Source organism: Anomalospiza imberbis, chromosome 5 (assembly GCF_031753505.1).
Source record: "Anomalospiza imberbis isolate Cuckoo-Finch-1a 21T00152 chromosome 5, ASM3175350v1, whole genome shotgun sequence".
Taxonomy (NCBI): domain Eukaryota; kingdom Metazoa; phylum Chordata; class Aves; order Passeriformes; family Viduidae; genus Anomalospiza; species Anomalospiza imberbis.
The window spans coordinates 6,485,690-6,498,625 of NC_089685.1; positions in this window are offsets into that span (position 1 = coordinate 6,485,690).

Sequence of the window (12,936 nt, forward strand, 5' to 3'; positions counted from 1 at the left end):
GCAGCAGCCAGAACTTTGAAAGGCAGCCAGGGGAAATTCCCTGCAAAGCTTCCCTCTGCTCACATAGGAATTCCTTGCCCCAGCCTTTGTTTGGGATCAGCTGAATCATGCTGTATGGTCTTATTTTCCATTCCAGCTGTACACCTCCAGGCTGCACACATCCGAGAGGATCATCAGGGACAAACAAGCCTTTACTTTTCTTTCCTTTCCTCTGGCCCTTGAGTTCATGGTTGGAGATCCTTGTTCAACCTAATGGTCTCTGCGGGAGCCACCTTGGTCTCAAAGAGTGATGGGCAGCACCCACAAGACCAGAAGTGGTTGCTGCAGCTGAGAGCCGTCCAATTGCTCCTTCGCTGATATATTTAAAGACAATATTTGCTGCTCACTGCAAAAGATTGTTCAGAAGAACCCAGCCCTGATGGCCAGTTGGCAGCACAATTCCTTAAACTTTCTGTGTAGACAGTCCAGGTTGCTGGTGACTGCTTAGGCTGTGCTGTTTCAAGATTAATTAATTGCCTCCTGGGTTTCCCCTGGCTCTCCAAGGATTTTCTGGATTTACACATACTGCCAACTGCTGCACAAAGAGTCAAAGGGGAAAGATAGAGCTCGGAGAGGAGATACAGATGGGTCCTATCTAGAAAAGCTTCTGCTTCTGAATATCACAATCTCTTTGTGTCATAACTCTTGTTGTGTTGCAGGCCATTGAAAAGAAATAATAAAAAAACACATTGCAAGCCATGTAAATAAAATGCTTTGATCTTGTTCTGCTGTTTGGGAGAAAGGCTATAAACTCCACCCTGCTGAAATGCAGCCCTAGCTGAGCTTTTTGTAAACTCACTCCTACAGGCTTCATCCAAATAACAAACTGGGTCCCCATCTGGAGTTTGTGTCGTCCCTTTAAAGGATGCTTTGATACACAGTAGTAGGATTCCCCCATGCACCAGCTCATAATGTTTTCTTTATTGTTCCCCCTTACAGAGAAGACAGGCAGTTTTTACTCCTGGCAGAAATGGCACACAATTCCTGATGGGATAACTTGGTGCATCACATAGCTCATCCTCAACACACACCAAACAGCCCTGATGCAGTGAGTGCTCAGCACCACCCCAGAGGGCTGTCCTTGTGGATGCTCCCATCCCTCGGCAATATTTTAACACCTTTAAATCAGGCTGTCTGCCTCCTCACACTACTTAGGATTCTGAGCACTTTTCCTAGACACACTGCAAAAGGAACCCAGGAGAGTCCCTGAAAGAAAGGACAATTTTACATGGTATTTTTTTATCTGTTGGCTCTGCAGTGATACTATCATGCATCTCCTGGATTGCTGACACCTTGGCATTAATTCTCATTGAATTCCTTTGCCAGCTATATCCTGCTGTCTCATGATTTATGCCTTTACTGATATTCTGCCCCATTAAAACAAGACTATCTGTCAGAGAAGCCCCCTCTTCTCAATATTTATGAGCAGGTTTGATCTAGAGATTCCCAAACCCAGTACTTTCAAAGAAGATATTGTGTAGGCAACTTTCATAAACTGCAGAAGCCAGCAGGGTGATATGACAATCTGATGTGACATCCTATTGCTCAATGGTTTACTGGGATTACGAGACCCTGTCCCTTAAGCACTGTGTAATTTCACTAGGGGTGTTAGGAATTTATTGCAGTCGTATCCAGAAATGGCAGCATTTCAGTGAGGGGATGTTGTGGAGCATCACGTTCTCTCACATGAGTGGGGCTCTCTCCCTGCATTGTGAGAGTATCCAAATGCCCTTCAGAAACACTTCCAGTAGTGTGTTTCTTGCTTTTTTTTTTTTTTTTTTTTTTTTTTTCACTCCCCAAGTTAAAAGCTCAGACTGTTTTCTTCTTGGTGTTCTTTATATGATCAGCTCTCAATAAGTACATGATTTATGCTTTAGGATGAAACCTGGAAATAGCACACAGACCCCTGGAGAGTTCATTCCTACAAACTAAAGATGCTTTCAAACCATTCTGCCTGATTGCATCCTGATACAGAATGATTCAAGAGAGCAATCCTTATTCACTTCTGCCACTCCTTTGGTGAGAATCATGACAGCACAGCACAGGGGGGAGCCAGCTGTTTGGCTTTTTTATTTTATTTTGGTATTTTTATCCCATTTTCCACCTCAGCCTGCACCTAATTCTCAGATATATTAGCTCAAGCCAGGAGTAACTGCTCTGATTTCAAGTGAGATGGGGTTTACTCAGCTGGCTGCCTACTTTGCTCAATTATTAATGTTGGAGCACTATCGATTTTGCCTCTCTGAGCTTAGTGGTGAACAAGTGCTGAAAAATGGAAGTGGCAAGCACAGGAACAAGGAGAAAACAGCACATTCTAAAACAGTTCAGTCACCTGTAATCCAAGTGGTCCATGAAATACATTAATCTGTGTAAAATCATTCCCATAGCTATTATTTTTTTCTCTCTCAAATTCCTCTAGTTACATTCACTCAACTTTACTCTTCTTTCCCAGGTTCAAGGATGAGTTGTGTCTGGGGTAATGGCTTGGGCAAATGATACCTTTACAGGACCTGGCTGTAATCTAGGAAGTTCTTTGAGATTCAGTATGTAGAGATAACATACTGAAGAGCTTACAAGGGGCAAAACCAAAGTAATGTATTAACCTAGCTCTCACTCTCAAACACAATCTTCCCCTGCTTAATCCCAAAATGTACTTTACTGGCTGCAGTCTCAGGCAGCCCAAAACCTTAGATGGCCCTTTGCTTTCAAAAAATAAAGGAGAGAAAATGCCTCTTAAGAAGTTTACCTTCCTGAGGTGTCCTGACCCAGCCCTAAGTTCACATATCCTATACAAAAATCCTCCAGGACCCTAAAGCGCCTTCCCATATTTTCTCTCTACTCTGGGACAGAGTACTGCTGCCAAAACTCACCATGTCCAGCTGTGACTCCAGCAGCAGTGTGTTCAGCTCAGATTTGGCCTCAAGGAGCAACTACTGGGGCTTTTAAATAAGAGATTTGTACTAAATTCCCACCCAGAGCACAGCCTATAAAAAAGGGGATGGTTTCAAAGGGAAAGTTATCACACCAAGAAAATAACTTTGCAGAAAATGGAACTCTCTTGTGTATAGATATATAGGGTTTTACTACAGCATCAGGGGGAAACTCAGACCCTACAGTGATGCACTATTGAAAAACTGCAAGTAGAAACAATCTCTCAAATTGAAACCTTGTTGGGAATAGTGGCAGTGATATTTTATATTAGTGGTGTTTGACACTGGGCTTGATTCAGATTTTGGCACAGGTCCCTTTCCTGGAGAATGATAGGCTAAATCAAAGCAATGGGACCAGGACAGGAACTCTGTCATTTAACCCTACTCTGACATTGCAATGCTAATAAATGCATAAGGAAAAAATAATGTAATAGTCAAATTAATATTATCATTATTTCTTATCCTAACCCTTCAGTGAGAGCAAGTGCCTAAAAATTTTTAAATTTCCTTCCCCTTTCATTGTCTCTTGAATAAATGAATAGACAGAAGTAGTGATGTAATTCAGTCAAGCACAAGACTGACTTTTCTTTCTCTAAAGCACAGAGTTGAGGCCAGGTATCCTTTCTCCTTTGTACCCTCTAACCCAATGGCTAACCAGAAAAATCAGGTAGTTAGGGAAAAACAGACAAAAGAAGAGATGGCTGCGAGTGAGACAGTAAACACCATACCAAGAGGGTGGCTGGGCACAGGCTCCCAAGGGAAGTGGTCATAACACCAGGTCTGTCTGAGTTCACGAAGTACTTGGACAACACTCTCAGACACATGGTGGGATTCCTGGGCTTGTCCAGTGCAGGGCCAGGAGCTGGACTTGATGATTCTTGTGGGTCCCTTCCAACTCAAGATAATCTATGGCTCTATGATAGGAATTACTGCAAAGAAACTGCCTGGGTTCCCTTTGGGTCTGCATCATGTCCTGTTCACCTTGAGGGAGCTGAGCAAATGGAAGTAACCACAAGTGTTTACCTCCTGTACACTATATTAGCCAATAATCTACCCAAATAAAACAATATCCCTTTACAGAAGACAGCAAAGAAACAAATAAGTGAAAATGAGAGGAAAAATAAAACATATAAAGCAAGCAGCAGCTTTGAGGCTACAACCTGTGTGTTAACAAGATATTTTAATAGGTTATTTCTCTGTCTTCAGAGAACTCAGCATGTCTAGAAACACACTTTCTATAGCTGACTTTCTATGACACCAGCTTGTTCCCATCTCTGTAACTAGCTTATTGCAGCTATGATAATAACTGATCAAATTGTAAACCTGATCCTAAGGTCTGCTCCCTCATCTGTTTTGTTCCTTGGCTGGATGTCACTTTAGGAAGCAGCAGGAATTTAGAGCGGTGGCTGTCTGTGGCATCCATCCCCTCCCTGACTTGCCATTAAGGCTGCCTGGTTCAGGAAGTGCAGTCTGACTCCAGTGGAGTAGCTGGATACAGAGCCTCCAGCCATCAACCCCACCTGGATCTGGTCCTGGCTGAAGAGAGGAGATCAAAGTTGCAGAGGGAGGCAGAAAGGCTGGCAGGAGGGATAAAATGCCTCTGTCTTGTGTTATTGCATCCCACAGAGCTCATGGGTCACACCTGTGAGATACTGACCTGTCCAGAGGCCCATGCCCCTCAAACAGCCCCCTGTTTGATAGCTGATAGCTATGGTGCTGCCTAGGGCACCCAAAGGCCAAAGATAGACAAAATGTTAAGCAGGAGACACCCGAGAGAGATCACTTGCCACTGGGAACACCCACAGGCTACCCCTTAAGAAATCCAGTTTGAATCACCCCCAGCAGATCTGACAGGTGGAAACATGGATGCAACCATTTGGCATCTGGGGATCAGTCTGCATCTCATCAGGCAGCTGGTCTTGATTTCTGCATGTCTCTCCCTTTAATACCCAGGTATTTCTTCGTGTGGAGAAAATAGATGGTCCCTGTGCTGCCTGTCTCTACCATGAGGAACTTATATGTTGACAAAGCCATTTTTTATATTATTGGAAATGCTGAGATGGGTTGGGAATCCCACATTATGAGTAGTGAGAAATTATGTTTTCTCAGTGAATAGTGTCATTTCTCTGCAGAACCATTTCTCTGTGCTTCATCCCTCAGTGGGGAAACCAAGGAGCTCAGTAGCTCAGGAGCCAAGTCCCGTGCTCAGGGATGAAAGGCAAATCCCTCCCAAAGGTCCCATGCCAGCTGCAGCCTGGCTGCAGGGTCACAGAAGACAAAGAGGAAGACATTTGTTATATGACACAATGTAGAGCCTTAGGTACCAGGGCACCTGAACAAAAAATGAGGTGGCCAATTTGACCCTCATGCCTTGAGGCTCTGCACAGCTCAGGTTAGGAGACACCATCACAGCCACATTGTCATATACAAACCCTAAATAAGGACATTTATCTCCATATGGGGAATTCACCATGCACACATGTACCTAAGTGTCTTGGTTTAAAAAGACAGGTTTGAAAAGGCAGGAGCTTCCCTTGAAATGGAAAATGTAAACCTCCTCCCTCTGAATTATTATAATTTTGAAATTAAGAGGCTCTCAGGCAAAGATATGGGACTAAGAATAACAGTTCTTTACTAGGAAAATTAAAAATACAAATGCAATAGTACAAAAGAGAAAACAAACCACTGCCAGAGTCAGAATACAACCTGACAATCTATGGGTCAGGGTGGTGGCAGCAGTCCCATTAAATGGTGGCTCAGCCCTCCTGCAGTGCCAGCTGCGGCTCTGTTGGAGCAGGGACCCTGTAGAAGGAAGGTGTAGCCTTCCTCTGAAGCTCCAGGGCTGCTGGAGATGGGCCTGGTCTTCCTCTGGGAATGCAGTGGAGAAGAAAGCTGGTCCTCTGGGAGTCCAGTGAGACAAGGCTGCTGTGGTGTTCCAAATATCAGATTGTATCCAGTTAGGAATGCTTGGCTCCTCCCCCTGGGTGGAGCATCTCCCAATGGGATGATGGAATTTTATCAGCCATGCAGGGCACTCACTGGCCCATGAACAGATCTCCTGAAAGGAGGACTGGTTGTGGAAGAGATAAAGAAAACTGCCCAATTAACAGAAGATAACTGTCCCACCTCTAACAGATGGCAATAAAAGACACATCTTGCAACCTAAGACACTGAGAGATGTCTTACATGTCCAATGACAAATGGCCTTGCAAGTCAAAGATTCTTTAATTTAATTACCAGTACTTGAAAATGCAAATCAAAGTTTCTGTGGATAAAAACAAGGCAATTGACTGACTCAAAAATCCTTAACTTTCTAAGCCAATATGTCCCTTTTGAGCTGAAAAAAATGCAGAAATGACTGCCACAATAAGTAGATTAACCTTTCTTCTAAAGACATGAAGTATCCAACTAAGAAAGACTTTAGTTGCAGTAATTACTTGACTTTAATAAAATAAGTGTATGTATTAAGTGTATTTCATCAAAGTAAACTAATTTTTATTCATACCACTAGAGGTAATAATAAGAGTTAACAAATCAGAAGCATTGTTTCATGTCCTAAGAAGCTTTAGAAGCACTAAGGAATTAAGGATTTGCTAGTAAAAAGTGGTGAATAAACAAAACCCACAGAACGATTTTAAGAAGCTTGAATAAGCTAGAGAAATCAGTGCAAGATAAATGAGAATCCAGATAAATCTGATTTATATTAAAAATCCCTAAAAATAATAATGCATCATTGTCTGGGTGAAATGAAATCTCTGTGTCTTTTTTCCAGACCTGAACAGACCTGCCCAAAATGCAGATTCCACCACAAGAAAGGCCATTTCTTGGGAAATTCGGGACAGCAATAAGTGGTGATTCTGGCAAAGCTGCGTCATGCAAAGAAGCAGACCTCAGTGATAAGGATAAAACCAGGATGAGAGAACACTGACAGAAGATGACTAGAATACAAATATACAGGTATACGAGCCTAACAATTTTCTCCAGTTCTACTTTTATGGTGTTACTTGAAATTGCAATATATAAACAAAACCCTGCTACTTCAGAAGGGGAAATCAGTGATCAAAGAGTTCTTTCAAGGTGCCATCAAAATTAAGGCAATAAATTTATACTTGTTCTGAAGCACATAAGCAGTTATTTAACCAGCTCTGGGTATTTAATTTTTCAGCTATTGGCAATGTTGGACCCTGAGCCCCTGCTCAGGCTTTGCTCACCAGCAGTGCTAGGTGTGATTAGAGCATTTTAGTGCTGTAACTTAAAGCCCAAACTTGCAAACCACCAACTTCACTTAAGAAGTGCTCAGCGCCCTCAGCTGTCTGAAAAGCATTTTGTTATCTGACAAAATTTCAGTCTGAGTTTACTGCCTCAAATAGCCTCAGAAAAATTCTCCTTCTCTACTTTTTCTTGCAAACCAAATTATTCCCAGTATTCCCTGCTCTCCCAGTGCCAGGCACAGGAACACCTTCCACTAGCTCAAGTTTCTCAAAGCCCCATCCAACCTGGCCTTGAGTACTTCCAGGAATGGGGCATCCGTCCATAGCTTTTCTGATCAACTTGGGCCCATTTTCACCACCCTCCTTGCAAAAAAAAATTACTTTTATGTGCACTCTAAACCTACTCTCTTTCAGTTTAAAACTCTTTTCCTTTACTTTGTCACTACTAGTTCGGTTAAAAAGTCTCTCTCCATCTTTCTTACAAGCTCACTTTCAGTATTGAAAAGCTTCATTAAGGTCTCCCCAGAGCCTTTTCTTCTTCAGGCTGAGCACCCCCAACTCTTTTAGCCTGTTGATAGGAGAGGTGCTTCAGCACTTTGTTAATTTTCATGGCCTTCTTCTGGACCTCTTCCAACATGTCCAAAGGCTACTTCTCCCCAGCCTTCTACCAAAACCGTGTGAGCATGTTTTGAGTCAGCATGAGCGAAACTGTTTTAGGTAAAAACTGATCCAGATTAAAAACCTCTGGCCAGGTTCACTCTGATCTGGTTGTCTGTATGTCTCCACCTGCACTTCTTTCAGTGGCAGTGCTGTCTCAAAGAGGCTTAAACACCATACAAACTGCACTCCAAGCCTCCTTGCAGCAGCTATATTCCCAGGTATGCTGGGGTATTCCTACAGTCATCACAGAGACAAGCCAAGGCTGCAACATGAGAATATCCCTTAAATGATATGGGGGATACTGAAATTTATGAGATGTGCTTGCAAGCTTCATTTCCACCCAGTAGAAACCACAAAATCTCAAGAGCAAGATGAGGATATGGTCCCATGTCCCCTGGAGTATTGCTGAGGGTTCATGGCTTGTAGACCCATAAGATGCTCTAGGAAAAAACCCAGTTAGCTCCTATCAGGAGTGTGATCTGGGGTGTCTTATTGGGAAACTCTGTACTGTAACAACCTCCATAATGTTCTGGAATTGTCCTCTTAGTGCTTTATCTTTGCTGCATCCCATCAAAAATTCCAGTGCAGCTCAGTTCACTGGGGTAGCACTATTTCTCTCCTCCAGATTATGTAAAAAGAGAAATAGTGAGGAGTGCAATTACACAACCCACTAGAGTGACATTTTCCACATTTAGCAGGAAAGCAGCTTGTGGAGTCAAAGAGATCTTCAACCAAAAATCCTAGCAAGACATTTGAGGTAAAAAGAAAATAAGGGGCATGTATGACTGAAAACACTAGAAAGAGATTTTTTTAAAAAGGATTTAAGTGGCAAAATTCATTAAGAACTCATTTGCCTCCAGGCTATAGTTGAGAGTTATGCCTTTTTAAATAATGTTTTAAAAATAATATAATGCTTCTTTTTACATTTAAAATAACATTAAACCTAAATATTTTTATTTTGACCTTCTCTTTGCAGCCAGGATGCAATGCTTTCTTTATGTCAAATGTATGATAGGAGCCTGGCTCATCCCTCTCCATGGCCCATCTGGTGGTATGGAGCTGTTTTCTTCTAATGAGGAACACAGGTGCATTTCAGGATAAAGAAAGCAGTCTTATCTGTGAGAGATTTTTGCCACAGTACTTTCTGAAGAGAGGCTTCCTCAGCTCCATTCTTGTTTAATTTCCTCTTGAAGACTTATACAAAAATGAAGAAGTCACTTCTTCCAAGGGGACAGTCCACTGTGTGTGATTCTTCCTCCACAACATGCACTGTCATTGCTCCTTGGCTGTCCAAGACTTCTCCATCTGACCTGGAATCCTCATGTTCCATTCTCTTCTTCCATGGCTCTTCAATTCCTTCTCAATTAAACCCTAAAATAGTCCCACTTTTACTTTTGATCATTCTTAGGCAAAAGAAAACCTCCCTCCCTGTCTCTGAGCCCTGGGTCATGTTTGCTCGTTGACCTGCCTGTGCTTTCCTGGCACAGCTGTACTTGGCAGCAGTGCCACATTCCAAGGGCTTCAGACATTTTCTCATTCCACTGCCTTCTTGGTGCAAATTTCATACTCAGAAAGAGCAAAAGAAAAGGGCAAAGATGCCTGTATTTTTAAACTCTGCTGGTATTCTGGAGCTCCTGACCGGGTCAACCGATGATAATATGGAAAGAGAACTGCTGCCATCTATTGGAAGGAGAAAACAAGGATGGTGGTCAGTTTGGTTTTTAGATTTTCTGCACATTTATCCATCTTATTTTTGGCATGGCAGCTGTTGAGTGAAATGTACTGCATCCTGAGTTGACACCAGTATCTACTGAGCAGTCACGAAAGAGAAGACAGCCTGAACAAGAACCCTACAGCGCTGTCTGTGGTAGTTATTCCTCAGCCAGGAGCCAGTTCATCTCCTCTGCGATGACAGACACAAAATCACAAAACCACCAGACCTGTGGTTAACATTTTGCTCTTCTCCTCTGCAAAAATTCTGAAGCAGCGTACTGACAGGCAGAAAATTACTTTGTCATCAGAGCTCCTAAGGCAGGGCCAGGTACCAGGAGGAAATAGTGTGGAATACTTTTCATTTCTGCTGCTCATGCTAGACTGTCCATAAGTGGGATATTTTTGTTAGTTTGACTCAAATCACTACATTTATTAGAAAAAAATACAGATAATTTTTTGACTGGTGACAGAATGAGTTGGTTTCAAGAAAAAAATCAGAGCTGCTGGTGAGGAATTCCAGCAACTTGGCACAATCCAACTGCAACTCAGTAGAGGAAGGACAAATCTGAAAAAAAAAAAACGGTGACATCACAATTTCCCTACATGCCAGCAGTCTCTGTATTAGATCATCCAAAAATTGCATTAGAGCATCTTTACTCTCCTGTGTCATTGCACAGGAGTGTTATATAACTGCAGTTGTAAAAGAAGTTATCCATTTGGCTGTATGTGGGAGGGAAAGTGGTACACAACACGCTGCATTAAACTCACAACGGGCCAAAAGCAGTTAGTTAGACATATTCTTTGGCACTACCTTTGCTTCACAAATCCTGCCCACAGCAGGGTTATTAGATTGAAAACAGGACCTCGGGTCATTTTTTTTCTACTACTTTATTTCTGTTACCTTTTGGCTTCCTGGGCTTCCTTTTTGATGATTTTCCCTTGGAAGGTAAGAGTAGTATCAATAGCAATAGATGCAATACTGGACTGATAATCAAACATCCGCGATGATCCCAGATTTAACATGTCATACGATCTGTCAGTGGCAGACAAACATTCAGATCATACATCTGACTTCCATGCTCTTTGTAGCTGTTTTACTCTAGATGGTAATCTAAGGCCTGACTCTGCATAATGTAAATTTTACCAGCTGGCTCTGAGCCCTCTCCAGGCCATGGTAGCACCGAATTGTTGGAAGAAATGAATGCATTTCATCATCTTACTTCTCTCTAGGTTATGGTGACATTCATCACAGAGTACTGCTGACTGCAGAAGTTGGATGTGCTTTATAATAACCCCTCTCCTCCACCTAATCTGCTCAAAGCCTGCAAAGAACATATCTTTATGGTGTTTTCAAATTACCTGTCAGCTGGAAATTAAGCTTAATCAGCAAATCTGAAGTCACAACAAACACTCCAGCATTTATGCTGGCAAGAGGCCCAGGTATTAATCAAGGTTAGTAGTTCTTCCACAGACGTGCAGATAGCTCTGTGGCAGAATAAAGCAAAGCCTCTTTAGGGACCTGACCTGCTCAGGGGACACAATCCGGACCAGGATAGTGCCTATTCCTTGTGTCCTGAGAGAGAAGTCAGTCTTTGGGCTATGTCTGTACATTACCCATGGGATCCTGGCCAAAATCAGGAGTTTCCAGCAGCTACTGCAGCAACAGTCAAGAAGGCAATGCTGAGACTTGAAAGACAGAAAGAGTAAAGCCAGCAGAAGAGATTCAGAGGCACATGAGTTCCACATAATCCACAACAGACGGAGAGATGGATAAACTGTAAGCCCTGAGTGTATATATGTAGAGATATTCAGAGAGGTGTTCTTTGTAACAAAGCTTTCCAAAGTTCAAGCCTTGGCTGATTCTCAGGACTCAGCTCCCAGATAACTGCAAAAACAACACCTAAGATGTTAGCCCAGACTGATGTGATAATTCTGCACGATTCTTCATCATTTCAGACTAAGTTAAACTGAATTGTCCCACATTTGCTAGGGAGTCAGGGTGTACACAAATACTGTTTCCATGGCTCAGATGCCACAAGGAAATTTCTTACGTAACTTGACTGCATCTGAGCCCTCAGACCCAGAGCTGACCAATGTCTTTTTTTGCAAACAAATGTTATGAAGTGGTTTGGGGAAAGCTGGAGACTTTTATACCTCTTACCTCCAAATATTTATTATCTGTGCCGTATGGCACAGAGAGATGGGCTATTCCTAACTCAGCCCAGCAGTTCAGACCACTCACCAGGAGAGTCAGAACAGATCTCCTTCCCACACAGAGCCCACACATTTCATTTCTGTGTGTCACCTGTAACCTGCAGAATGGACAAAAGGATTCATCACACGAGAAACTGTGGTGAAAAAAATATCTGAATAAAATAGGTGGGCCCAAACAATTGCTTCATCTCTTGTATTCCCACAAGGCTGATGTGCAACAAGAGTTTTGTGCAAATACTTTAATCTTCCTTAGACATAAGCCATTTTTTCTTTCATGTAAATAAATTGTCTCACATTTTTTTTTTCATAAAGCCTCTTTGGTTATTTATCTCTGTTCCATATCTACAAAACCTCTAATTTTTCTTTGGCTTTTAAAAAGCAAGTGTTTCATTCCAATTAGAATCAGATATATGACTTCTGCTTCCAGGCAACCCACCTCCATTTTAGAACTGCAAGCAAGGACTATTCTTGCATTTGGATCTCTTCAAAGCATTGTGAGATACATAAATCTCACTGGCAGTGAAGCACACACTGAAAAGATAAAATGCTCCTCCAAAACTTGGGTATTTGTGGCTTAAATAAGATCTGTTCCCAAAAATTAATTCTGGGTACTAAAACCAGACCTGGGATTATTGAGGGAACAAACAGCTATCATCAGGAGTGCAAAAAAAGAGCAAATGTTTATTTAAACTCCTCTGACAAGTAAAACTCAATTTTCTTTGCTGCATGTGCAGCAAGGTCTTGCTGTCTGCAAGAACTTAGCTCAGAGCTCAAATAAAAAGCCATGATGAGCTGCTAGTACTTCTGTTCCTCAGTCTCTCAGAAGGTTTCTTTATTGCCTGTCTAACTCCCATACACTCCTGTCTAACATCCAGCCACTTGCAGTGATGGGAGACGACAGCAATTCCAAAATCATATTCCCTCCCACAGAGAAGATCTCATTCTACCATCAAGGAGACAGATTCTGCTCATGAGCAGTGTAAGCAAAAAGCACATGGATTATGGACTCAGCATGCATAAATCTGCTATCAGACCTGTTCTTTGCACCATGTAGTGGTCCCAAATGTTTGCTGGCTTTATTTCTTGGGAGATTTGTAAGCTGCACCCTGTTTAAAGGCTGAACCTGTAAAAGGACTCTTTCCTGCCAGTGTCCACCATGCACCATCCAA